This window comes from Nomascus leucogenys, chromosome 16, assembly GCF_006542625.1.
Source record: "Nomascus leucogenys isolate Asia chromosome 16, Asia_NLE_v1, whole genome shotgun sequence".
Lineage (NCBI taxonomy): Eukaryota > Metazoa > Chordata > Mammalia > Primates > Hylobatidae > Nomascus > Nomascus leucogenys.
This window is the reverse complement of record NC_044396.1, coordinates 1804360-1830389: the sequence shown is the minus strand read 5'-3', so window position 1 is coordinate 1830389 and position 26030 is coordinate 1804360. Positions and strand designations below refer to the sequence as shown.

General features: G+C 37.5%; 1 protein-coding gene across 6 annotated transcripts in view; it reads right to left on the bottom strand.

Annotated features, from left to right (window-relative positions):
* NCOA2 (nuclear receptor coactivator 2) overlaps positions 1-26030 on the bottom strand; it is a 297018-nt gene that overhangs the window by 171513 nt on the left and 99475 nt on the right. For all 6 annotated transcript variants that reach the window (XM_030794911.1, XM_030794915.1, XM_003274812.3 and 3 more), the window contains exon 2: positions 16055-16111. The gene's annotated coding sequence lies outside the window, so the exon portion shown is untranslated. The remainder of the gene's footprint in view (positions 1-16054; positions 16112-26030) is intronic.

The following is a 26030-nucleotide window of genomic DNA, read 5'->3' as shown; positions in this document are numbered from 1 at the left end:
TTTTCAACACTATTTGTGGCTCTCATGAGGAAATGCTATGCTTATTAGTATACCTAAATAATTCCTGAGTAAGAAGGACTTTCCTAGGCTCTGGGGTTGATAAAAAGCTGGTAATGAAATACAAAACACAAACCTTAACCTTGGCTTACCCCTCTACAACACATGCAAGCAACCCTCCCCTGTCAGGTCACATGGTTCATAATGGGACTAATATCCCTACTTCCTCACAGCCTCTAGAGTGACCAGGACTAGCCAAAATGCTTGCCTTAATTTCAACCCCCTGGCAAGACTGGCTCAGAAATGGGCAGGTAATCCAGCATGGACCAGTGAGAGTCATTCCTATAATTTTTTTTTAGAGCTATCAGGAAAGATCCTTTTGAGAGGGGATTGTTGACTGTTAAAATGACATAAGGCAGAACTGCTAATGACCTTCTCTGCCATGACATAAGGTCCTAATTGAAAAAAGCCAACACAAGAAAGTAGAGAAAAAGAGAAGGTCCTGATGACATCATTTAATTCCTTCCATCCAGACTTGCCCTGAGCCAGCTGTAGCTTTGGACTTCCCACTTACAAGAGGTAATAAGTTCCAGGTTTGCTTATACTGGTTTGAGTTGCATTTCTACACTTGCAGCCAAGGAGTCCATGACTACACACGTCAAGAATCTATCTTCTTGTGTTAGTCTACCTTAGGCATTAAGAGACTATACCTATCTTTCAAGCATCTGCCATTCTGTATCACCATTTATATAGTTTAAAGCTCAGACAAAGCATATGCCCTACTCTTAGGGATACCTTAGTAGAAGCCATAACCCCTTGCCTCAGAGCTGAGTTTCTACCATTTCCTTTGGTAGGTAAAACAATGAAGGTAGGCTGCCAGAGCCAGGATAGAATCCTAAGACCCCAGGAAATTGGGACATCTGAAGCTTTCAACCTATAATGGGGAAAATGATAAAAGCACAGAATTAGACCAACTGAGGGGCGATCGCGATTCTGTTGCTTTCATCCTTAGAGATGTAAGGTAAATCAAAATTCATCTGTTTTCTCAGAAATCAATTTGCTGAAATTGAAGGGTCAGGTTTGGTTGTATAGACTTCTTCCAAATTTCACGTAAGATATAGAAATACTGACCCACACACAATATACCAACTACTTCCCTATGGGTGGAGAAAATAGGGTAGAACCAGTTTTTCTGAATACAGTGTTCATGAAATGTTACAAAATTGAGTGTTAATCTAAGCTAGATTTCTGGGTGACAGGAGAAGATACTGAAATTGAGACATCATCTGTGTCCTCAGTGACTGGTATAGTACAGTAGAAAGAATGATATGACCAAGAATAATCAGAAAATTGGAGTTGAGCAGAGGATCTACATCAAGTAGCTTTGGGGCTTTTTCCTACTAGTTAGTTATGCCTCATAGAAATCCATTCTACCCCTTACTTCCAGGCTCTTTTTCCAGAAGAATGACTTTGCATAACATTGTTGAGGGCTTCCCACTCATACAGGATCTTAAGAATGGGAGGCCAGTGTGAGCTCTGTGGAGAGCATGCCACACGAGATAATGGGCATCTGCAGGGGAAGGCAGAGGGCTGGGAAGATGTGGTGTACACATCTGCATCCTGGCTATGGAAGCTTCTAATGTGAATTAAGCACTGGGAACCAGTTATTAAAATTTAGGAAAAAATAGGCTGGGCATGGTGGCTCATGCCTGTAATCCCAGCACTTTGGGAGGCCCAGGTGGGTGGATCACTTGAAGTCAGGAGTTCAAGACTAGCCTAGCCAACATGGTGAAATCCCATCTCTACTAAAAATACAAAAATTAGCTGGGCATGGTGGCACACACCTGTAGTCCCAGCTATTTGGGAGGCTGAGGCAGGACAATCAACCTTGAACGTGGGAGGCGGAGGTTGTAGTGAGCCAAGATAGTGCCACTGTATTCCAGCCTGGGTGACAGCGAGACTCTGTCTCAAAAAAAAAAAAAAAAAAAGGAAAAAAATACATTAGAAATTCCAGGTATGAAAGACTCTGCAGTTGCATTAACTTAAATCTCTCTTCCACTTAGGGAGCATAAGCAGTTGGTGATATAGAAAAGATTATGCTGTGGCCTCTTGTAGATCAAGGGAAAAGGTGAATTAAGTACAAGTGGCTAGGGAGCATTCCCAGAAAAGCCTCTAAATTAGGAAACTCATCACCCCCCACCTCTTTGTTTTCTTGGATAGTAGCACAAAAGTAACAACACTCAACAGAATCAGAGACTTCCAGGAAAAGAGAAACATAGCCTTCTCTTCCACGTATCCTGCCTGAACACCATGCAGCAGTCCGTGGCCAAGGATCAATGCTCAAGAGCTGCTCACAGTACCAGTTTTGAAAACACACAAAGCTTTAGAATTTCAGATCTTCACACCTGCAAAATGGAGATTCTACAACAAAGCCACTATTAATCAGAATACTCATGAGATAACAAGTTACGTTACCCCACTATCACCACCAAATGTGGTTCATCATTATTTATTATTCAAAGCCTTCCTAAAAGTATATAATCATAATTTCCTATTTTAGTAAAATACAACATTCAAAATATAATTTTATCTTTCTCTACGACTTAAGATCTTATAGTCCTTAGGAATATCATTCTGAATATTTGACACCAACACAAAATAATGAAACCTAGGGGGTGAGAGATAAGACCAAATGTCTACTAACCCCAACAAATTGGTTAGTGTGTACACATATATGCTGATTCCTAACTTCCTTTCATGAGATTCAATTTAACAGCAATGTAAGAGATTAAAATGCTATTTATTTGAGCATCTCAATATGGGGTTTATGTTAATCCAAGTTCATTATATCCAACTAGATGTACACTGATTATAAAGATTAATACAGATATATGATCATGCATCTATCAAGGACTACAAAAACAACTGCCAACAAAAAGACTGTGCAGGCAACAGGATAACCTTATTATGGGTCCCGTCTTTTCTACTAATTAATTACATGAAATCAGCCAGGCCATAAGGCCGGGGATGGAGGCTCATGCCTTTAATCCCAACACTTTGGGAGGCCAAGGCAGGTGGATTACTGGAGGTCAGGAGTTCAAGACCAGCCTGGTCAACATGGTGAAACCCCATCTCTACTAAAAATACAAAAAAAGTAGCCAGGCATGGTGGCACATGCCTGTAATCCCAGCTACTTGGGAGGCTGAGGCAGGAGAATCGCTTGAACCCGGAAGGCGGAGGTTGCAGTGAGCCGAGATCGTGCCATTGTACTCCAGTCTGGGCAAAAAGAGCGAAACTCTGCCTCAAAAAAAAAATAAAAAATAAAAAATAAAAAAAAAGCAGCCAGGCTACTGGACTTGTTTCTTCCCAATCATAAAATTTTCCTGTCAAAAATTCCATGATTCGTTCAATATTGCTAATAAGAGTGTCAGCTGGATACTACTAGGGTTGGCGTAATAATAAATCCAAGTGACAGGACCCACATCTGATGTGCAATGACTCTCCAGAGTGATCTCAGTGTCCCCATTTTCTAAAATACTAATGTATGCACAGTGTGTGTGCATGTGCGCACACATATGAATGAGTGTTTGTTCACAAAAACTGAATTTTCATTTTAGTAAACATCCAGAAGGCCACCCGCAAGCAGGGCTAAACACTGAGAATAAAATTCAGTACAGACAGAGCTTGGCCCCAGGACTCTGGTTCATGCTGACTTAACTCAGGATCTACTAGTTTATCTTCTAGTGAACACATTCTGTAATTCAGTGCTAACACTGGTATCTTCCTTGGTTTATCCACGAAATTGAAGAGAGGCTTCCAATAGATATTCTAGGCAAAAATCAGAAAACTAATGGGGAATTTAAACTTTGCCATCGATAGGTGAGTCTAGTTGTTCTTAGGGACATTAGTTAAACTGTATCTTTTTTTCCTTCACTCTCAAAGTGGAGATGTGTATTCGTAATGCCAAAATGATGCATTTAAAATGGTCATTGATGAGTTTTTAAGTGCAGAGTCACAACAGATTTCTAGAAGCAATCTTTCAGACTGTTTTTAGTATTGAGTCCAGGCAACAAATACAATTTGCACAAGACCTCACAGCTACCACCTGGGAACAAGTGGGTGATTTACCGACTCACTGACTCTTACGCATGTTTGGTTCACTTACACCTTTTTCTGATGCAAGACACAAAGATCAAAGAGCCCAGCCTTAACTTTTATTTGCTATAGTAACTGGTAGAACAATCAGTAAAGAGGCATTAAAAGTCTTTATGTTGTCTACCTACCATTATACAGTATTTTCTGATAATATGTCAAAATAATACAAGTTGAGTGTCCCTTACCCAAAATGCTTGAGACCGGAAGTGTTTCAGATTTCTGATTTTTTTCAGATTTTTGAATATTTGCACTGCACTTGCTAGTTGGCATTCCAAATCCAAAAATCTGAAATCCTGTATGTTCCAGTGAGCATTTCCTTTTGAGTGTCATGTTGGTGCTCAAAAATTTTAGATTTTGGAGGATTTCAGATATGGGATGCTCAATCTACATTTATTTGTCTAACTGAATGATTTTTCACTCCCTTTTCTCCAGGTTTACAATAATATGTTTAGCAATAACAATGTTCAGAAGTATTCCTCTTGAATAAATAAGCAACATTCCCCTCCATGTTAGAAACAGCCCTCTCTCCTCCTTACTAGATGACTGCCAAGAATGACAACACCCCTTGACAACAGCTAGGTGTACTAGAAATAGGATGAGAGAGGCTGAAGAACACAAATGATCATCTGCTGGGGTCTACAGGTAACATGCTTCACCACTTTTATAACTCTTTTTAGATTCTCATCCTCAGAATTTCTGGATGGTGCTTTCAAGTGAGAATTTGTGTGAAGCACTCCTTGGATACAAATCTGAAAAATAAACATCCTCCTCTTTCTCTTTCACTCCTATTCTCCCTCTAAAAGGAGGCCTGACAGGGTGGAAGTAGATGGAGGCAAGGAAGTAGTCACAAAGAAAACATGTATTAAAAGAAAATTAGTAGAAATACTCAGTGATTTTCAAGAGAGCAACATCCTAGATAATAAATTTTGTAGTTATTTATCCTCACTTTCTGAAGGTCTTTAGCTCTCATGATACTCATTTGTTCCTAAAAAGCTAGAAAGGGAAGACTGTAATAGGGAGGGACTTTAACCCTCTCAGCCACCTTCTCTCTTTGTTATCAAACTGCCTATCAGGTAACTTCAGATAATCTGTGGCTAACTTAATGAGCATCCATTCTTAAGGGATGGTATATACATATGAGGGAGAACGTGTGTGTGTAGTGTGTGTGTGTGTGTGTGTGTGTGTGGTGTATGGAAGAGAGTGTGTATTACTGAAGGGGATTTCAATGTATCATGAGATTGTTAGGAAAGAAGCTTTGCCTCTGCCCTCTGGCAGCGTAAGTGAAGACTTTTAAGGCACAATATGGAGAGAGGAGAGAGGAGAGAGGGGAGAAGGGAGAAGGGAGAAGGGAAAGGGGAGAGGGGAGAGGGGGAAAGAATTATCTCAACACAAAAACCACATACTAGAAAAAGAACAGATGTCCCAGGGAGCAGGGAAGTAGAATCTATACAGAGAGAATAGATTAGACTCAAGTTGGTATCAAGAATAAAGGACCCTCAAGCTAGGCTTTACATTGTATGCTCAATAAAGCCGGACCTGCTCTACACTTCCCATCTGATGTAGCTACAAGTGACTACTTATAAAAATGACATGGTCTTATAATATCCTTATATTCATGATAGCTTTTGAGAGCCTCATGCTTAACCATGTTTTATACTTCTTCAACTAGAGGTATTCTTCAAATAGAAAATATATCAGATACAATTTATTAAGCTCTAGTAAGAAAATTAAAAATCAACAAGAATTTACTTAGAGTCCTGTAGACACCCAAGTGTTATGAGTTCCTATCATTTAGCAGATAAATTTACTATCTAGTTAGACAAGGTTTAGAACACAGCATCCACCATTAAGTGCCCACATACTTCAGCTAAGATTATAACCAAGAGTCATTTTCCTACCTTTTGGTACTTGAGTCCCATTAATCAAGATTCCCCTTATTTCTGTGTTTCATTTCTAACTACTCCTGTTGTGATTATCTAAAATAGATGGCAGGTTGTAGCCTTCATAGCAAGATACGCACATGGCCAAGAACACTGAGAGACAGACAGCCATGGGCACAGTGCCCACTGTCCTTCCTGCACTGTACGCCTACTACATTATTGTACATTTGTTGATACACTGCTTTGTAATCCCATTCACGTAAGTTAATGTTTGCCATTTCTCTTACTACACCGTAAGATGTGGGTAGGACTATATATATTGCTTCTGTATACCTAAAACATGCCTACTTTACTGCATGCACTATCATTGCTCCAGAAATGAGTACAGACTAAATTGAAAAATGCTACCGGTTGGATGGGGAATGAAAAACAAATCAGGGCTTTCATGTAATCAACAAGTTCCATTTGTATCACTAGAGGAGGCTCTATGTCATACCAGAAAGAGATTTTTGGAAATATGTAGTTTCAGGTTCAAATTCCAGAACTACCTACCTGACAATATGATTTAATTCATCTCTCTATACCTTAGTGTTTTCAGCTAAAAAATGGGGTAAGTTCTCTCTCCCAAGCTAGTAGTAAGAATTTGATGAAATAAAACGCCTATTATGCCTAGCAGAATGTAGGTATGCAAGAAAAGTTTCCTTCTTAAATTTGCACTTCTTTATATTCTAATGTATAAAAAATATTTCCAGGCTGTGTACAGTGGCTCATGCCTGTAATCCCAGTGCTTTGGGAGGCTGAGGTGGGAGGATCACTTGAGCCCAGGAGTTCAAGATCAGCCTGGGCAACATAACGAGACTTGTCTCTACACAAAAATAAAAAATTAGCTGGGCATGTTGACTGAGGGAGGAGGATCACCTCTGCCCAGGAGTTCAAGGTTGCAGTGAGCTATGATTGTGCCACTGCACTCCAGTCTGGTGACAGAGCAAGAAAAAGGAAAAGGAAATATATATATATTTCCATCTCTGTTTTAAAAAGATGTGGTCAAACCCTTGCTAGAAAGTAAATGAAACAAACCTTTCAAGAGACTTAACTGTGAGCTACAATATAAGTACTCAAAGTTAAAATTTTAAAGGTGGATTTAACCAGTGATTTAAGAAACAGCATGAATTGTTCAAACACTAAAAACATATTTCACAGTATTAATCAAATTACAACTTTATTATGTATGCTTAGAAATTGCTTTAAAAGACGGCCGGGCGTGGTGGCTCATGCCTGTAATCCCAGCACTTTGGGTGGCCAAGGCGGGCGGATCACGAGGTCAGGAGATGGAGACCATCCTGGCTAACACGGTGAAACCCCGTCTCTACTAAAAATACAAAAAGTTAGCCAGGCGAGGTGGCGGGCGCCTGTAGTCCCAGCTACGCAGGAGGCTGAGGCAGGAGAATGGTGTGAACCCCGGGGGGCGGAGCTTGCAGTGAGCCGAGATCGCGCCACTGCACTCCAGCCTGGGTGAAAGAGCGAGACTCCATCTCAAAAAACAAAAAACAAAACAAACAAAAAAAAAAGACAAGAGAAAAAGAAAACAGCAGTTGCGAATAAAGTAAATTCTAGGTAGTAAGCAATTTAAAACCTCTTTTTGTGTTCATGGTAAATACTGTTAATTATATCACAGATACTCATAAGCAACCAAAAACCCTGCGTACTGATTGTAAAGAGCACCTATAATTTCCCCTATATATATTTAAAACAAAACGAAACCTGAGGAAATCTGAGAGAAAGGATGGCCTATTTTTTTTTAACATTTTATAAAATATAAAGGCCATGTCTGTTAAGGTATGATAACCTGAAATATAGTCAAAATGAAACAAAAACTGTCCAATATAAATTCAGGGTTTTTCGGCCAGGTGTGGTGGCTCACGCCTGTAAACCCAGCATTTAGGGAGGCAGAGATGGGCGGATCACTTGAGCCCAGGAGTTAGAGACCAGCCTGGCCAACATGGTGAAATCCTGTCTCTACAAAAAAACACAAAAATTAGCCGGATGTGGTGGTATACGCCTGTAATCTCAGCTAATCAGGACACTGAGGCAGGAGGATCAATCTAGCTAGGGAGGTCGAGGCTGCAGTGAGCTGTGATTGCACCACTGCACTCCAGCCTGGGTGAAAGAGCAAGACTCTGTCTCAAAAAATATATTAATTAATTAGGTTTTTAAAAGTAATTGAAAGTATTCTCTAGTCACTCTTAGAATGTAGTATTTTTTTAAAATTTTTTTCTTTTCACTGCTGGAACAAAAGAATGTACTCTTTTCTAAATCAAAGCTGAAATTTGCTTTTGAATTGAAAATCTTCTTCACTTTGCGTAAAAAGGTCCTATATTTGGCTTCTGATTATGGGAATTCTAAATTACTTTTTAAGAATTTTTTTACTGAGTAAAACTTGTGAAGTCATTTTTAAAGAGACGAATCAAAGGGAGTGGGGCTGGGCCCCATTTTTCCATCTTTCAAAACGAAATAACCATGTTAATAGAAAAGCTAAACACACATCCTATTGAAAGCATTATCTGTGTAACCTCATTTGAAGCCACGAAACAGCATAATATCATTTCTGTAACCTGCATTTCCTTTGTTAATTAATGGCAGATATCGTGTCTGATAAAATAGGCAAGTTATCAACTTCATGGACTTCAGTCTAGCTAGCAGCCACAATGATATGAGCCTGCAGACCCTCATGTAGAGAAATGGCATACACAGCACTAAGCCTTGTCACAGCCTTACCTATAATGACAAAGTCAGCTTGAAACTATTTTGAAAATTACTAGTTAATTCTTTTTTGGCTTTCTTGGTCTTTTGCTTGTTTGTTTGTTTGAAGAGAACCAAGTTTCACAGGCCAAAAACTGCAAATGCCAGATTGGGCTGGATTTCCAATTTGGCCTCTAACTGGCTAATTAAATTAGGTGCAAATCACTGGGCAAGTTATTTAACTTCTGAGTGCCTTTGTCTTCCCATCTTTAAAATAGGATCATAATAGTAGCTACATCACAGGTTTGAGGATTATGTGAATTACTATGAGAAAGGCTTAGAACACTACTTGGCACATGATAAGCACAATAGGCATGCTGGCTATTATAAATGATCTTTCAGTTCCAAGAATTTTTTATTCACTGTGATGTGAAAGAGATAAGTTATTTTTTTTCCTTTTAAAAATATGGAGGAAATAGGCCGGTGTGTGGCTTATGCCTGTAATCTCAGCACTTTGGAAGGCCGAGGCGGGAGGATCCCCTGAGGTTAGGAGTTCAAGACCAGCCTGGCCAACATGGCGAAACCCCCATCTCTAGTAAAAATACAAAAAAATTAGCCGACATGGTGGTGCGCACCTTTAGTCACAGCTACTCGGGGAGGCTGAGGCAGGAGAATCGCTTGAACCCAGAAGGCAAGAAGTTGCAGTGAGTGGAGATTGCGCCACTGCACTCCAGCCTGGGCAACAGAGCGAAACCCTGTCTCAAAACAAAACAAAAAAAACAAAAACAAAAAGGAAGAAATAAATTAGAACATTGGAAATAGATAAACACAGGGAACACACACTATGGTTTAAAGCAATATGCTTTTGCATTTAGGATATGTTAAAAATACATTTAAAAGATAACAGCAATATTTTACAAAAGGCTACCATTTCCTATTTCCAAAAGATACTTTAAAGAGGAAATTTGAACCTGACTTTGATATGTAATATGTCAGTGCACAAGTGCAAATAGTTTATGTGTCAGACAATAAAGATTTTATGAAATTTTGTGAACATTTTGAAGCAGCAGCGACAATTAAACATCTAACCTCTATATTAGAGAAAAAAATTTAACTGTTCCAAAGCATCTAGTTACAAAAAAATCTAAATTCTACTCAGTTAATAAAATAAAATCTACTGTTGTATACTAATAAGAGACTCATCAAACCAAACTAATTTGTCTAATAGATGTTTAAGCCAAAGAATTTTATATTTCTATTCAAATATAACAGCATAAGTAATCATGATACAGTTTTCAAAACACATGAGTTCAAAACTATCTTCTATTTTCATACTCTGTCTTATAACCCAGGAAACAGAAGTGTTTTCTGGACTGTAATAAAACTGCCACTTAAAAGGAAGAATTAGTAATCTAGATCAAATAGCCTTTTTAATGACAAAGAATTGAAAAGCTGAGAAATGAACTATTTTCACAGGCCACTACTCCCTATATTCTAGAATAAGCTACCAATTCAATAATTATGACACAGCTGTTTCTTTTAAAGATAGTCTTTTATAGTCTAGGTAAAGATTTAAAAGTCTCAGTACTCATATACAACACTGGTAGGTATCTTAAAAATTTCCCCATTCATCCTTCCACTGAAACTCTGGCCTATCATATCCTTGCTTTCCCAGTTCTTTTCACTTCTCAGGGAAAAATGATAAAACCGTGCTGGGGTTCTGTCATACTGATAGTTAACAGATTTCCAGACCATTAGGTTGACACTAATGTGTGACTTCTGCTTGTGAAATTTATGTAACTGGCACCAAAAAGGCCAAAACTGTTGGTTTAAAAAAAGGAAGTCCTTAATTCTACTTTCTAAAAAGTAGTGAAAACAAACAATTCCATACACAGTGGCACCACAAAAGCAACCTTGCATGGAAGCACGCAGTTAACAGATCCTCCTCAAAATTGGACTACATTGATTTAAACTGTATGTTAACTCCCTACTTGGCCATTATTAAGTGCTACACACTTTTTTTTTTTCTTTAAGATACTGGATCTTGCTATGTCGCCCAAGCTGGGGTGCAGTGGCTATTCACAGGTAATCAGGACACACTACAGCCTCCAAATCTTGGGCTCAAGCAAACCTCCTGCCTCAAGGCTCCTGAGTAGCTGGGACTACAACGCATGCCACTGTGCTCCGCTAAATGCTACCCCTACATATACTTCTTACTTTCTCTTCAATCTTTGTAGATGAGAAGGCAAAATGTAACGGTGCCTAGGCCAAAAAAATACATTTCCATTGATTTTTTTTTTTTTTTTTTTTTTTGAGACAAGAGTCTCGCTCTGTTGCCCAGGCTAGAGTGCAGTGGCACGATTCCTTGGCTCACTGCCAGCTCCGCCTCCTGGGTTCACGCCATTCTCCTGCCTCAGCCTCCCAAGTAGCTGGGGACTACAGGCGCCCACCACCACGCCTGGCTAATTTTTTGTATTTTTAGTAGAGACGGGGTTTCACCGTGTTAGCCAGGATGGTCTCCATCTCCTGACCTCGTGATCTGCCTGCCTCGGCCTCCCAAAGTGCTTACAGGCGTGAACCACCGCACCCGGCCTATTTCCATTGATTATAGACATCCATGAATTATTCATGAAACAGCAAACAAGGCTTAGACAACCTAATGAATGGAATTAAGATAAAAATCACAATTTGCAAAACTTACTGTTAATTTCTCTGGTTTCTTCCCATTATACTGAGTCAAAAGCTAGCAATACAAGTCAAAATATAAATAGAAATACCTATATCCTAATGCTAAAGAATCACAGTAAAATTAAAAAAAAACTTACTTAATTGCATGGATATGGATAATTTTATAAATAAATGCTTAATTTAGACCCTTGTATCTAGATGTTACAAATGGTTCAAAATAACATATATGAATTTCAGCTTCAAAAAAAAAAAAAAACTATAAGGTGTTTAATGGAAACAGCCTGACTTTACTTGCTATTTTATCTTTAAGGGGATTCTGGCAAAGTTAGCTGACTCAAATTCAGCACCTGCCTAGTAAATAACATACATCTGGCATTTGTCTTCCAAAGTGAAAGTGAACAGCCTAGCTAAAAATCCTACTAACTGACCCAAATCTAATGCCAAGTATTTCAAAAGTTACTGTGGTGGCATTTATGTGAAATTCTACCTGTCACAGACCTTCTCCCTGAAGCTAACAACTCTATCATCCAGATAAGTGGAATATACAAGTTTCAATTGAACCCTAAGGACCAACAACAAAAACAACATACAGAATATGTATTTTATTAACAATCTATTAAACCACTTATCCCACTCCTATGCATAAATATCTCCTGTTTTCTAGTACAGAAAGCATAGCTGAGAAATTATGGCCCACCCTAACTTTCTCGGAATATTCTGAAACCAGTCCTACCTCCTCTAAACATGCTAACTCAAAAGATTTACACAAGATACAGACTGGTAATACTTTTCATTTTAATTACTTTCAAAGAGTACCAGCTATGCCAACAGAGGTCACACTTGGAAATTTTCAATTTAAAAAAAGTTGCTCCCACAGTAAAGGGCTCTAAGCTAAAACTCAATTCTCTTACACTCCTTGTGCATTTTGAAAAAAAAATTAAATTACTGTCTGTAATTCTAAATATATGATTTCTAACATCATTCTACTTGTCTGTCCATATGAAGACAGCAATGCCACCATGCAGAATGGCATATTTCAGTATTCTCAATTTTAGTTTAGATTAATACTGATTTCAGTAGATAGTGCCCAAAGCCTGATACCTGTACCTCAAATCAAAGTGCCCATATCTTCATGGATATATATACATCCAGTTAAATCAGGTATCTAATCACAAATCTTCTCACATCTATGAACAAAGGAGGGATTAAAAACTCCAACAAATACTCATTTGAAATGTGTTTCAACCATGTCACATCCACTATGGTCAAAGTTTCTCTTGGGCCTTGATATGCTTCATTTTTGGTATACAGCACTTAGTACACACCAACAAAGTAAACTGGTACTACAGGAAGTATATATTGTGTTTTACTGTACAGTGGAGAACTTCTCCCCCATGTTGGTATTTAAGAGTTGGGCTGTACTTAGCATGTGTGAATAATTCACCAACCCACCCTCACCCTATCCTCCCACCCCAAATCTTCCAACACAGAGAAAACTTATAAATAAATCCAAGGTCTATATAAATCCACAGTGAGTTCAACTTTCTGTAGTGAAAGGAAAATTACATTTCAAAGCTATATTGCCAAATAGATTTATATAACTCTTGCTCCTGTTTTGATTATCAATGCCAACTAAATTTTATTGGCTAACTTTAAAAATGCTTAAAATGTGAGACTAGAATGGAAATACTGACGTAGCTGTACATTAAAAATCATAGTTCAGTCTGTTCAATAAGTTTTGTCTTTGTAACTCAAACTACAAAATTCCATTTTTCATATAGTCAAATCTTGAATTTGCATTTACACTCATAGATACAACTCTTTTGGAAAGTCTAAGGAAGTATATAAATAATCATAATTTCAAATCAAAATCTTAAGGTATATTCAACAAAGTTGTCCTTCAGAACATTTGTCCACTTTGTAAATTTAAAACCCAAAATATAATAATTGTATTTCTACATAGTAGGCCCTACTCAGCTTTGAAAATAAACTAAGAGAAGCTAAAGTTCTATCTGAACCAACTCCTGATATACTGCAAGGCTATACTAAACTTCATTTCTTCAATAGCTAAAGTATTTTTCCCAGAGATACAAACTATCAGATTTTCAAGATAAAGGTTCTAAGTAATTCTATAGTCACTATATTTCAAACAATCTGTTCTTTGCAAGAAAAGTGATTCATCCAATGAACCACAGATGCCACTTACAATCTAAAATTTCTAATATTGCATGAGAGAAAGAACGCTGATTCATATTAATAGCATATCATGTTTACGACAGAAAAAGGAATGAGAATAGCTGTCCCCCATGCCCCTACCGATGATTTGTGAGTATAAAATCAAAGTCTCAGAGTAGAACTTAAATAGTTTAGGTAGTCATTATATTTCAAATGAGTCCTCATGTTTCAGTTTGGAGTAACAGTTCCAAGTTAAGGTCTCCTAATGAAATATAAGTGAAATAATGTTTGGCTTTTAAATTAATTTTGAAGTCTTCAAATATGAATATGATTTTCACGTACTACAATTGTCACAAATATTCTTGTACTCGGGGGTATTTAGGCAGAAAATGGAGCTCAGTGGCTAAGGTCAAGGTCTTTGGAGTGGCAAACTGCCTCTTACTTGATATGACCTTGGAAAAGTCATTTAACCTCTCTGAGCTTCAACTTCCTTATCTGTTATTTTCAAGACAACCAAAAGGCACTTATATAATGCCTAGCACACAGTAAAAGAGCAATAAATAATAGTTGTTATTAGTATTATCAGTGGAATCTCTGCAAATTGTACTTGTAAAATAGATGTGAATCAGAAACAGCTGTATAATCCCTAAAATTTTACTTTCAATAATTCTTAAAGGTCAGACTTAATTCCTTCTATAAATGAAAAATTCTGATGGCAGAAGGAGAGACAAATGTCTGAAAAAGGTAAGAAAGAACAAAAAAACAAAACGAGACAAGAACCCAATAACAACTGACATCCTGAAGCACAAAGAAAACTGTCATGGACACAAGGAAATGAAATAAGTAGTCAGCTTATAAAATTATGCCTACCGCTACCTTTGATAATGAGTTCAAACACATCAATATATAGGGCAAGAAAATGACCAAAACATTTCCCCAATCTAGAAACAAAAAACGAAGTAAGTTACATTTTGTATCAAGTGGCAGGTAGTGGGAAAATATTAATTTATTTGGTTTGCAGAGATATAAACTGGACAACTTTCAAATCTACTTCGCTCTCTATAAATATACCACAAAACACATCTAATACGTTAATATGATCCAGTATGGAGACGAGAAGCTGCCACACTTCCTTCAGGTTTGTTCTTTACTTGATTGTAAGAACCTTCTGGGACAGTGACAAAATAAATGTGGAATTGGAAGAGTTATCTTCTTAATTCTACCTTGATTAAGCATATTTGGATACATAAAATATCTAATACAACTAATTTTTCATAACATTTAAGAGCTGTATACCTTAAGTTCACGGTATAAATTAATTTCATATCTAGAAATAAGCTTAAGAGTCTGGGCGCAGTGGCTCACGTCTGTAATCCAAGCACTTTGGGAGGCCAAGGCAGGCAGATCACTTAAGGTCAGGAGCTCAAGACCAGCCTGGCCAATACGGTGAAACCCCGTCTCTATTAAAAATACAAAAAAAATTAGTGGTGTGTGGTGGTGGACACCTGTAATCCCAGCTACTCACGAGGCTGAGGTAGGAGAATTGCTTGAACCCATGAGGCGGAGGTTGCAGGGAGCCACGATTGAGCCACTGCACTCCAGCCTGGATGAAAAGAGTGAGACTCCATCTCAAAAACAAAAAATGATAAGAAACTATTTCTATTTGTATTTACAAAGTTCAGTGTCTCTGAATATAAATATATTCTTAATGTTTATTACCCGATAATTACTTTAACAAACGTTTATTTAGTCTTTACTGTATACCAGGCACCATCCCAAGGGTTAGGGATACTGTTTTGAACAAGATAGAAATGGTCCCGATGTTCATGAAGCTAGTAGGGAAAGTTGTAAAGTGTAAGTAAAAATATATCACATGATCATAAATATTATGATAAAAATCAATCAGCTGTGTGATATGGAGTTGCTTGAGAAGCTATTTTACACAGGTTGGACAAGAAAGGTTGGCTCACTGCATTTTGTAACATCTACCCCTGTAAGTCTAAGATTTGCTGCTAAAATCTGTAGTAACTTTTCTTTTCTCCTCTTTTATGCTAGTTTGCTAAGAAATGAGAAATACTACCACTCAAATTTTTACATATAAAAATAAATACAAACATTTTGTCAGGCTATGAAATTAGAATAAACTGTAATCAACTCATCCAATAGGTATAATGTAAACGCATCCCAAATAGATATAGTAACCACTGATAAACAGATATGAGCATTTTACCTTTAAATGTTATTTCCAATACATTTGTAAGGAACTTTCATAATAAAAATGAAATACAGACAAATACACAGTTTATTGTTTTTATTTAAAATCATCTTATTTACATAGTTCCCTAAACTATATGCAGAATTTTAAAATATTTTAATTAAATATCAAAATATCCAATATGAAGAATTCAACGTTAACTCACCTGTGCCTGTAAACAGTGCAGAAGATCTATAAGTGTGTAGCCAAATCCAAGAGAAATCTGTAATATAAACAAACAAATAAACATGAATAAAATCTGCAGAATCCTGTTAGATTCCTTAGAGCAGATGTGATTTTTATAGCCGATTTTCAAAGTAATACTTGTTAATTGCCATCAATACACAAGTAATATTCATTAATAACATCTCTTATTAAATTGCATGGTAAATCAAGAAGTAGACTTGCTGCATTACTTTTATTTGTACAAGGTAATGTAAAATATATAAGGCTACATTTCATTGTGAATTATGAAGTGCCTACAAATTCTGAGTTGCTGTCCTTACACTTTAACTGCTTGTCTAACCACCAGCCTTCCCTATGAGACAAAAAGCTGAGTAAAAGCAGGAGGCCCTAGTGACCTACTCCCACACTGCATTCCTAGGGCCGTGCCCAGCACACTGTAACAGGCAGAAAATGTGTGCTGAATAAATAAATAAAGTTCACATGCTAATCTTAAGTTGCCATGATTTACAGTTTACCTATATGGAACCAAAAGGCCTGAATGACTAAATAATTTCTTATCTCAAGAATTATCTTTTATTTTCCCCCCTTCAGAGACCAAGTTTTGTTCTGTCACCCAGGCTGGAATGCAGTGGCTCTATCACAGCTCACTGCAACCTCAAACTCCTAGGCTCAGGTGATCCTCCCGCCCTGGCCTCCCAAGTAGCTAGGACAACAGGCATGCGCCACCACACCCAGCTAATTTTTTATTTTTTGTAGTGGTAGGGTCTTGTTAAGTTGCCTGGGCTGGTCTCAAACTCCCAGCCTCAAGTGACCTTCCTGCCTTGGCCTTCCAAAATGCCAGGATTACAGGTGTGAACCACCATGCCCAGCCAAGGAAAGCCTTTATGGCAGTAAAAATGATGTTATAATAACCAAGATAATTTGCAAGAGAAAAGGTGAATAAGAAAAAGAACTGAATATTTTCAATAATGAGGGCAACTGTTTGCAATGTTTCTTCAGAGTCTGTGTCTTTGCAAACAAAGTGCTTCACTGTAAATGAGCCTGCAGCTTTTCGTCTGATCCTTCTACTGCACCAATTAAGTTTGTTCCCAAGAAACACAATGAGGAATATGAAAACTAAAAGTATGTGCTTAAGGCATTTTATGTATATTAATATTTACTGCTTTTGTATATTTTATGGACTCAAGAAAAGTGGCTTGATTGCTACTACTAACGATACTGAAAATGTATCTCTTTTTAAGAATAATTTTTTAAAAACATTGAACACTACTAAATTTAATCAGCTCCAAGGAATGTTTTCATAACTAAGCTACTAGATTCTTCTTCCTTCGGATGACATCCATCAGTAAGAATTTACAATTTGGATTATCAAAACTTAAAACACTACTAATTCCTTTAAGTGCCCTTTACTCGTTAAAACAGTAAATAGAATCCAATAGCACAAACAAGTTAACATCAATTTAATATCAAAATTACTATTTTTCTTGGACACCAGAAACATCTGATTTCATAATCTAAAAGGTCTACAGGGGAGAGAAACAGAAAAAGACAGCATTTTGATTTTTACTAAGACCTGGCCAGTCTTGAACTCATCATATATAATGAAATGCAGCTAGTGTATTAGTCAGAGATACTTCATGAAAAACAAACAAAAAGAATCTATATGCAAATAAGAAGTTATCACAGTAAATAAAATGAATGGATTCTACTCAAGTGGCAGTCAGTGAATAGTGTGCAATAAACTTATGTAATGGGAGTCATCAATTCTATCTAGCGCTACTGGGATAAATGTATTCATTATGCTGGCCTACTTAAGCCCATTATAATTCTATACCAACAACTAATTTGCTCAAGGACATCATATTATGCAACAATCATGAGCTGAAACTTGTGGTATTAGTAGGAATGATATTAAATGATTACTGCTGGCTCTATACTATTCAGTAAGCTTTTAATAAGCTACTATAACATGAGGCAAAAGTGTCAATGCACCCATGCTAAAGAAAGATGTTAGCCGTGCGCGGTGGTTCACGCCTGTAATCCTAGCACTTTGGGAGGCTGAGGCGGGTGGATCACGAGGTCAGGAGATCGAGACCACCCTGGCTAACATGGTGAAATCCCGTCTCTACTAAAATACTAAAAAATTAGCCGGGCGTGGTGGCGGGCGCCTGTAGTCCCAGCTACTTGGGAGGCTGAGGCAGGAGAATGGCGTGAACTCGGGAGGCAGAGCTTGCAGTGAGCTAAGATCACGCCACTGCACTCCAGCCTGGGCGACAGGGCGAGACTCCATCTCAAAAAAAAAAAAAAAAAAAAAAAGATGTTTAGGAGATATAAAGATACTAAAATTTCCAAACATCTAGATACGTTGGTGTAACATTTTACACAAAAGGAATAAAATACTTCCATAAAAACAGAATTACAAACTATTTTATAAGTTACTAAGAGAAACTAGTAGTCATTTAAAGCAAAAGTGGAGGTAATAAAAGCTCTATAATAAAGAAGCATCTCGTTACTGTTCTGTCCTGAGAGTTTTCACAAAGCCCCTCTAATAATGTGTTTCAAGGGAAGGAGTAGGGATAATTTTGGGGATATCTGCAAAATAATTATCTGATAAAGGACACGTATCTGGAATATATTACATAAGGAGCTAAATTATTTGATAAAGGGCATGTATCTAGAATACATAAAGATCTCTTACAACTTAACAACAGGACAAATAATTCAATTCTTTTTAAATAGGCAAAATATTTTGCAACACACCATGAGATACACAATAAGGAAAAGTACATGAAAAAATACTCAACATCATTAGTTATTAGGAAAATGGAAATTGAAACCACAATGAAATATTCTACATAACCAGTAAAATTATCTAAAGTGTTGACAAGGATAGGAAGAAATCAGAACCCCTTTACATCCACTGCTGGTAGAAAATGCAATAGTACAGCCATTTGGGAAAACAGTTTGGAAATTTATCACTACACAATGCAATTTTATCCCTGATGTTTTCATTTCTCTTGGGGAAGAGATGTCCATACAAAGAGCTGAATGGAAATGCTCACAGCAGTTACTGTCCATAATAGCCAAAAATTGGAAACGATACAAATGTTTATCAAGGGATTTTCTTAAATGCTGTACATCCACACGATGGAATACCACTCAATAAAGGGGAATGAATTATCAATATGTGAACAACACAGATGAACCTCAAAAACATTATGCTAAATGAAAGAAGACTGCCACAAATACAACATACATTGTATTGTATGATTCCATTTGTTTGAAATTTCTAGAAGTAAAACTATAAAGACAGAAAGCAGGTTGATGGTTTCCAGTGTCAGAATATGGAAATGGAAACTGACTAAAAATGGACATAAGATAACTTTGTGGGGTGATAGAATTGTTCTAAAACTGAATTGTGTCCTAAAGAAAGATGAATAACAGACACAAGATATATGACCGTAAAAATGTACTGAAACTCCTGCTACTTAAAATGGGTGCATTTTACGGTCTGCAAATTATACTTCAATTTTTAAAGTGCAAAAAAAAATTTTAATGTTAAACAATATTTTAGTGATTTTTCACAAATGCACCTGTGTGTCCTTGCTCTTTCTTGTGTGATAGCTACAGTTTCCGCGTGAGTAGGGGATCTAAGGGTAAAGGTAGTTGTAGCTGCATATGGTGGTGTGAACACCTGCCAAGTGGAGCATCAACTAGCAAGTGGAGTAACACCTCACTAGTCTGAGGCAAAAAGCAAAGTCAGGACTGAATCTACACCACACATAAAAAGACAGCTGGCAGCATTAGAGCCGTGTAGGTTGATGGCAGGGCGTGAGGCAGAACTGAAGAAGATACGCTCAATATTTCATTTTATTTATTTTTTAAGTGAATGGGTAGAAACAGACCCACAGAAAACAATGTAAACTGGGAAGAAAATGAAATCACAGCTGTAATACTGGCTAAAAGAACATTTTAATTTATAACTACTATAATAAGAGATGTGCCATACTTTTTTTGGCTTAACAACAATGTAACAATAGCATCAATAGCATTTATTGAATGTTTATTCTGTGAGAGCATTGAGTAGAGAACTTTTTGTGTGTTACCTAATTTAACCTTCATAACAATCCTGTGAGGGTAGGCCCTGCTACTACCATGTCCACGTTATAGATACAGAAACCTAACTGGGGAGTAAAGAACTCTAAAGCCAGAGAGCTGATGCACTAGCAAAAGTCTGGGTTCTAACCCACAAAAGTCTGACTCTGGAGTTCATACATGATCTTACCCACCAGGCTGTCACAAAAGGTCACTGTTTTGATAATGCTATTTTTGCCAACTTGATTTGAAAAAGCAAATGGCAGAAATGTGACCAACCTGAAAACTGCCTTCTTGAGGTTTTTGGTATAGTACTAACAAGACCAGCAAAGGGTATTCCCTACATTTTGCACCTTGGCAGACACTGTTAATAAATCTTGGCATTATTATTTTCTCAGCCCAAATGTAAGCCTCACAATTTTCTCAAAGTTGCTACCAATCAAAGGATGCAATCACTAACAGAGCTGGTATGTAAATAAAGATATGTCTGTTGCAGGGCATGGTGGCTCACGCCTATATTCCCAACACTTTGGGAGGCTTGGGCAGGCATTATCACTTGAGCCCAGGAGTTCGAAACCAGCTTGGGGCAACAAGGTGAAACCCCGTCTCCAAACAATACAAAAAAACTAGCTGGGTATGGTGGTGCATGTCTGTAGTCTCAGATACTCATAGGGCTGGGATGGGAGGATCACTTGAGCCTACGGATGTCAAGGCTGCAGTGAGTCATGATCGCGCCACTGCATTCCAGCCTAGGTGACAGAGTGAGACCCTTTCTCAAAAAAAAAAAAAAAAAAAAGAAAGAAAAAGAAAGATATGTTTGTCAACTCAAAACAACCAAGTCAATTTTTTCATGGACAACTGAAAACATGGAACAGGCTGTTGGAAAAAGATAACTAAACAGAAGGGCAGCCGACAACTATCACACTTCATGTTTCGGGACAGCCAGCACCACCTTAATCAAGCCAGCCAGACAGATTGGCAGGAAAAAAGAGAATGCACGGGGAACAGAAGAAAAAGCTAAGGAAGAACTGCTCAAATTACTTAAGATTTTTCAATAGTTCCAGCCAAGCACATGTGAATATATACCCATAGTGTACACTCATAATGTATGATTAATACAAAATTTATTTTTCCCTTTTTTTGCTTAAAAGCACAAACTCTCAAACATAAAAAACACCTTTAAGTCACCATGTTTCACAGGACATAACCCCAAGAAGAAAGTCATACTTTCACGACTTACCTTTGAAAACTATTTCAGATTATTGAACACGATATTGTTATTATACAAATATATTACATATATTTGTAATGCAAATGTGTCCTAATATATAGCCTTCATATGAATTTTAATAAAATAGTAAAATTCCAAAGTTTCACTGCAGAAGACTTAGTAATATAAAGAATGAGGACTAGACATGCAAAGTAAAATTATTTCCCATTAAGTTTGATGGTGCTAATGAGCATCTAGACCTCAGAAGAATAATTTATAAATTAACTGATTAACTTCTATATATACTGCAGACAAGCTCATGACTTCTTTCTCTGTTTAAAAGGCTATACCTTCACTGCAGACAATAACTCTTAACTAATGAAAATGTTTAAAGGTAATTTTCATTTTCCAAAGTCCTCTGTAAGGTCAACAGAATCACGGCAAAACTCCCTTAAAATAACATTTAGCCCTGATAACTTACGGGTAAACATTAACTAATCTCCTATTCTTTCCAACTATTCATTTTGCCTATTAAGGTACACAAATTAATACAGATAAATTTTTAGGTTAATAAAACCAGTGCTTAAAGTTAACTGAAAGTCAATCTTAAGATGTTCTTTTGTTATTTTAACTCAGTTTAATAAAAAGCTTCTGAAAGTACAATTAGTCGTAAGTTAAACAAGTAGAGATTTAGATATACAATTTAATTTTCATCCTCACTAAATGTAAAAAAATTCATAGGCCATAATTATAACAGATATATAGAAAAAATATATCAGTTTAAAAATTCTTAAGCTAGAGTTACATACACATCCACAATTTACATATATGACACAGTGAAAAATAATATATCCATCACACTCACGGATCTCATTATGCCCATTCCTTTCCATCTTGTCTCTTGCCTACCATGGTCAGAGGCAATACAATAAAGCAACTATAATAAAACAGCAACTCTCTAAAGACTAGTATTCTTGCCCAGAGACAGACCTAGAAAACCAATTAATCTCGTATCTGTAGCTGAATGTACAAAGTTCAAATCTGGAAAAGGATGAAAGATACTAAATTGGCAGCCCTTGACTTGAAAATAGCACTTGAATCCATAGAAATGGTTAAGATTTCTTTGGCAGAAAATATAAAGAAAGGAGGGTGGGAGACTGGAACTAAGTCTTGAGGAACTTCTACAGGTAAAAACTATGTAGAAAAGGAATTGACCAAGGAAAATGAGAAGAAATTACCTAAAAGACAAGAGGAAGACCAGCAAAGACAAGTACTATAAAATTCCAGAGGAGATAATTCCAAGAAGGAGAGGGTGGTCAACATCGTTCAATGACACTGGAAATTAAGATTTCTACTTGATGTGGCAACCAGAAATTATTGGTGCCCTTTATAAGGACAGTTTCAATGGAGAGATAAAGATATCAGGCTAGAGAAGGTTGAAGTGTTGACATGTGAAAAGGAAGTAAGCGTTTGGATACGGCATGTACAAATGATTGCTGTCATTACCTTATACTAAAATTTATCTTCTCCTCTAGACTGCGAGCTGTTTGAGGGCAAGGATGAAGTTGCATCCATCTTTGAGTAAGACAATAACCTGCTGCTGGACTAGGAATTTTTAAATAACTGCAGAAGTCCTAGGGCTTTTATTAAGGTGCTTTGCCAAAAAACTGACAACAGTCTTTAACAGAATTACGGGGGGGGGGGGGGGGGAAAGATAAGTTATTGGGCAGAAATTAATCTTTCTTAAACAGAGGTAAAGGCTCAGGGATAGTTCCCCACCAAGACTAGAGCATGCCACCCTAACAACCAATCCACCCCCACCTCAAGTAAAAAGGCCCCAACACACTGTAAGTAGAATGTTTATTGTTTTTCTCCCAATAGTGTGGATAATTTTTAGATTATAAACTCCCCTCAGAAATTCATCTTCTCCTTAGCTTTCTTCCCCTAATTACTGTTGCAACGACCACTCTGACACAACTGAGCCTAGAATCATTCCTTTTATATCCCTTGGGTACAATACAGACCAGCCTATAAAACACTTCAAGACTCTGTATAATATACAGTCATGCACTGCATAACAACATTTGTCAATGACACACTGCATATCCCACGGTGGTCCTGTAATATTATAATACCGTATTTTTACTGCACCTTTTTATATTTAGACATGTTTACATACACAAATATTTCCCATTGTGTTACAACTGCCCACAGTATTCAGTATAGTAACATGCTACACAGGTTTGTAGCCTAGAAACAATGGGTTACACCAGATAGCCTAGATATGTAGCAGGCTAGACCATCTAGGTTTGTGTAAGTACACTCCTGCCTAATGATGCAATACTCAGAATGCATCTAAGTGATGCGTGACTATATGCATTTTTTTTTTTTTTTTTTTTTTTTTTTTTTTTTTTTTTTTTTTTAGACAAGTCTCACACTGTCGCCCAGGCTGGAGTGCAGTGGCGTGACCTCGGCTCACTGCAACACCTGCCTCCCAGCTTCAAGCAGTTCTCTGCTTCAGCCTCCTGAGTGGCTAGGATTACAGGCGCCCGCCACCATGCCCAGCTAATTTTTTTTTTTTTTTTTTTAAAGTAGAGACGGGGTTTCACCATCTTGGCCAGGCTGGTCTTGAACTCCTGAGCTCATGATCCACCTGCCTCAGCCTCCCAAGGTGCTGGGATTACAGGTGTGAGCCACCGCACCTAGCAACTATATGCATAATATCTTAAGACTATGGGGTAAGAAAATAAAGTGGACCAGAAGTAACTAGCTTTTTTTTTCTGAGACAGGGCCTTGCTCTATTGCTCAGGCTGGAGTGCTGTGGTGCAATCACAGCTCACTGCAGCCTCAACCACCTGGGCTCAGTTGATCTACCCACGTCGGCCTCCTGAGTAGCTGGAACTATAGGCATGCACCAACACACCTGGCTGATTTTTACATTTATTTATTCATTCTTTTTTTTTTTTTTTTCTGTAGAGATGAGGTTTTGCTATGTTGCTCAGGCTGGACTTGGAACTCCTGGCCTCAAGTGATCTTCCCACCTAGGCCTCCCAAAGTGCTGGTTTTACAGGTGTGACCCACCACCCCAGCCAACATTAACATTATATATATATATATATATCTACAAAGGGCAGTGGCAGTCTTTAACCTCCAACACCTAAAGTACCCTCAAAGACAGCCTCAAAGGAACCAGCACAAACTTGCCACCAAAGGCATCCTTCCCCAAATGATGGTCACTGTCAATTCCCACCTCCTACAGAGAGGTCAAATCTATCAACAGAACATGACTGCATTAAGATACAATCATTATTTCAATATAATAAAGGGAACATTAAATTTTAAAATGCACACAAAGCATGTAGGAGGGCAGGAGAGGAGGTGTCTCCTTAAAAAGGAAGACAGTAAGGTAACACAATTTATCTAAAGTCAAAAAACTTACAATGGACCTGGATGTCAAACCCAGGACTGCCCGAGCACAGGACCTGTATATTTACTGCTCTGCCTGCCTGCTAGGCAGCACCAACCCACCAAAACAAAGGATAGCAAGCACCAAATGAACAGTATTTTAAAAAGAAAAAAAGTTGAAAACAGCTCACAAGTGTGTATAATAGGTATTCATAGCCATAATGTTTTAATCAAACAAAAATGAGTTTATTTTCTTTGACTCAAATTATAATTATGTATTATGCGATTAAGTACGTCAATATTTTACAGAGTTGTAGAAAGAATGTAGTATTCCAAAAGCTAGCACCAGACTAAGAGAAAAGCTTTGCAACCCACTTTGCAGGACAGTGAAGAACTTACCTGTGGAGTAGTTAGTACCTAGCCACATTCTAATCAACTTTCTGCATTTTACTGAGTCATCCCATGGATCCAAATGTCACTCAGAGGAAATGTTATCAGAAAACAGATTTCATTAGAAATGTGGCCCTACTGTGTGAGACTATATAGTTTTTCGTCTTCCTAAAAAACTAAAAATGGGATTTTTCATTTTACTAGGTGCCTAGGTTCTAACAAAAACATTGAGGAATACTGGAGAAAACTGGATCCTATGGCAACAGTACCATTTTGGGAAAAAATTGAGATCTAGAGCAAACTTAGAAATCATGTTTCAACTACTGAGTTTCACAGATGGAAATCTGGGGCTCAAAGAGATTAGTACCTCTACTGATGACAGGACTTCTCCCAGTCATCATGACTAATGGAGTTTCTGTGAACCCAGGAACAAATATATCATTAAAACTTGGGCCTCACTATCCTGTCTTAACCAATTGCTATTCAACCTCCACGTCACGGAAGTGCACTATGTACACAAAAAGGTGTGAAAGGGCCTTCTAACTTAGTTGTGAAGCTAGAATTTACTGATCACATATCTAACATACAAAACATAAATAAAACTGGATAGATCTTGAGATGAGCATTCCAACACCCTAAGCATACAGAATAACAGGAGCTACCTTTTGTTATGAAACAGATGCCAGTTCCCCTGCTATAAATTTTACATGCTGGTCGGGCTCAGTGGCTTATGTCTGTAATCCCAGCACTTCGGGAGGCTGAGGCAGGAGGATTACTGAACTCAGGAGTTCAAGACGAGCCTGGGCAACAAGGCGAAATGTCGTCTCTACAAAAAATACAAAAATTAGCCAGGTGT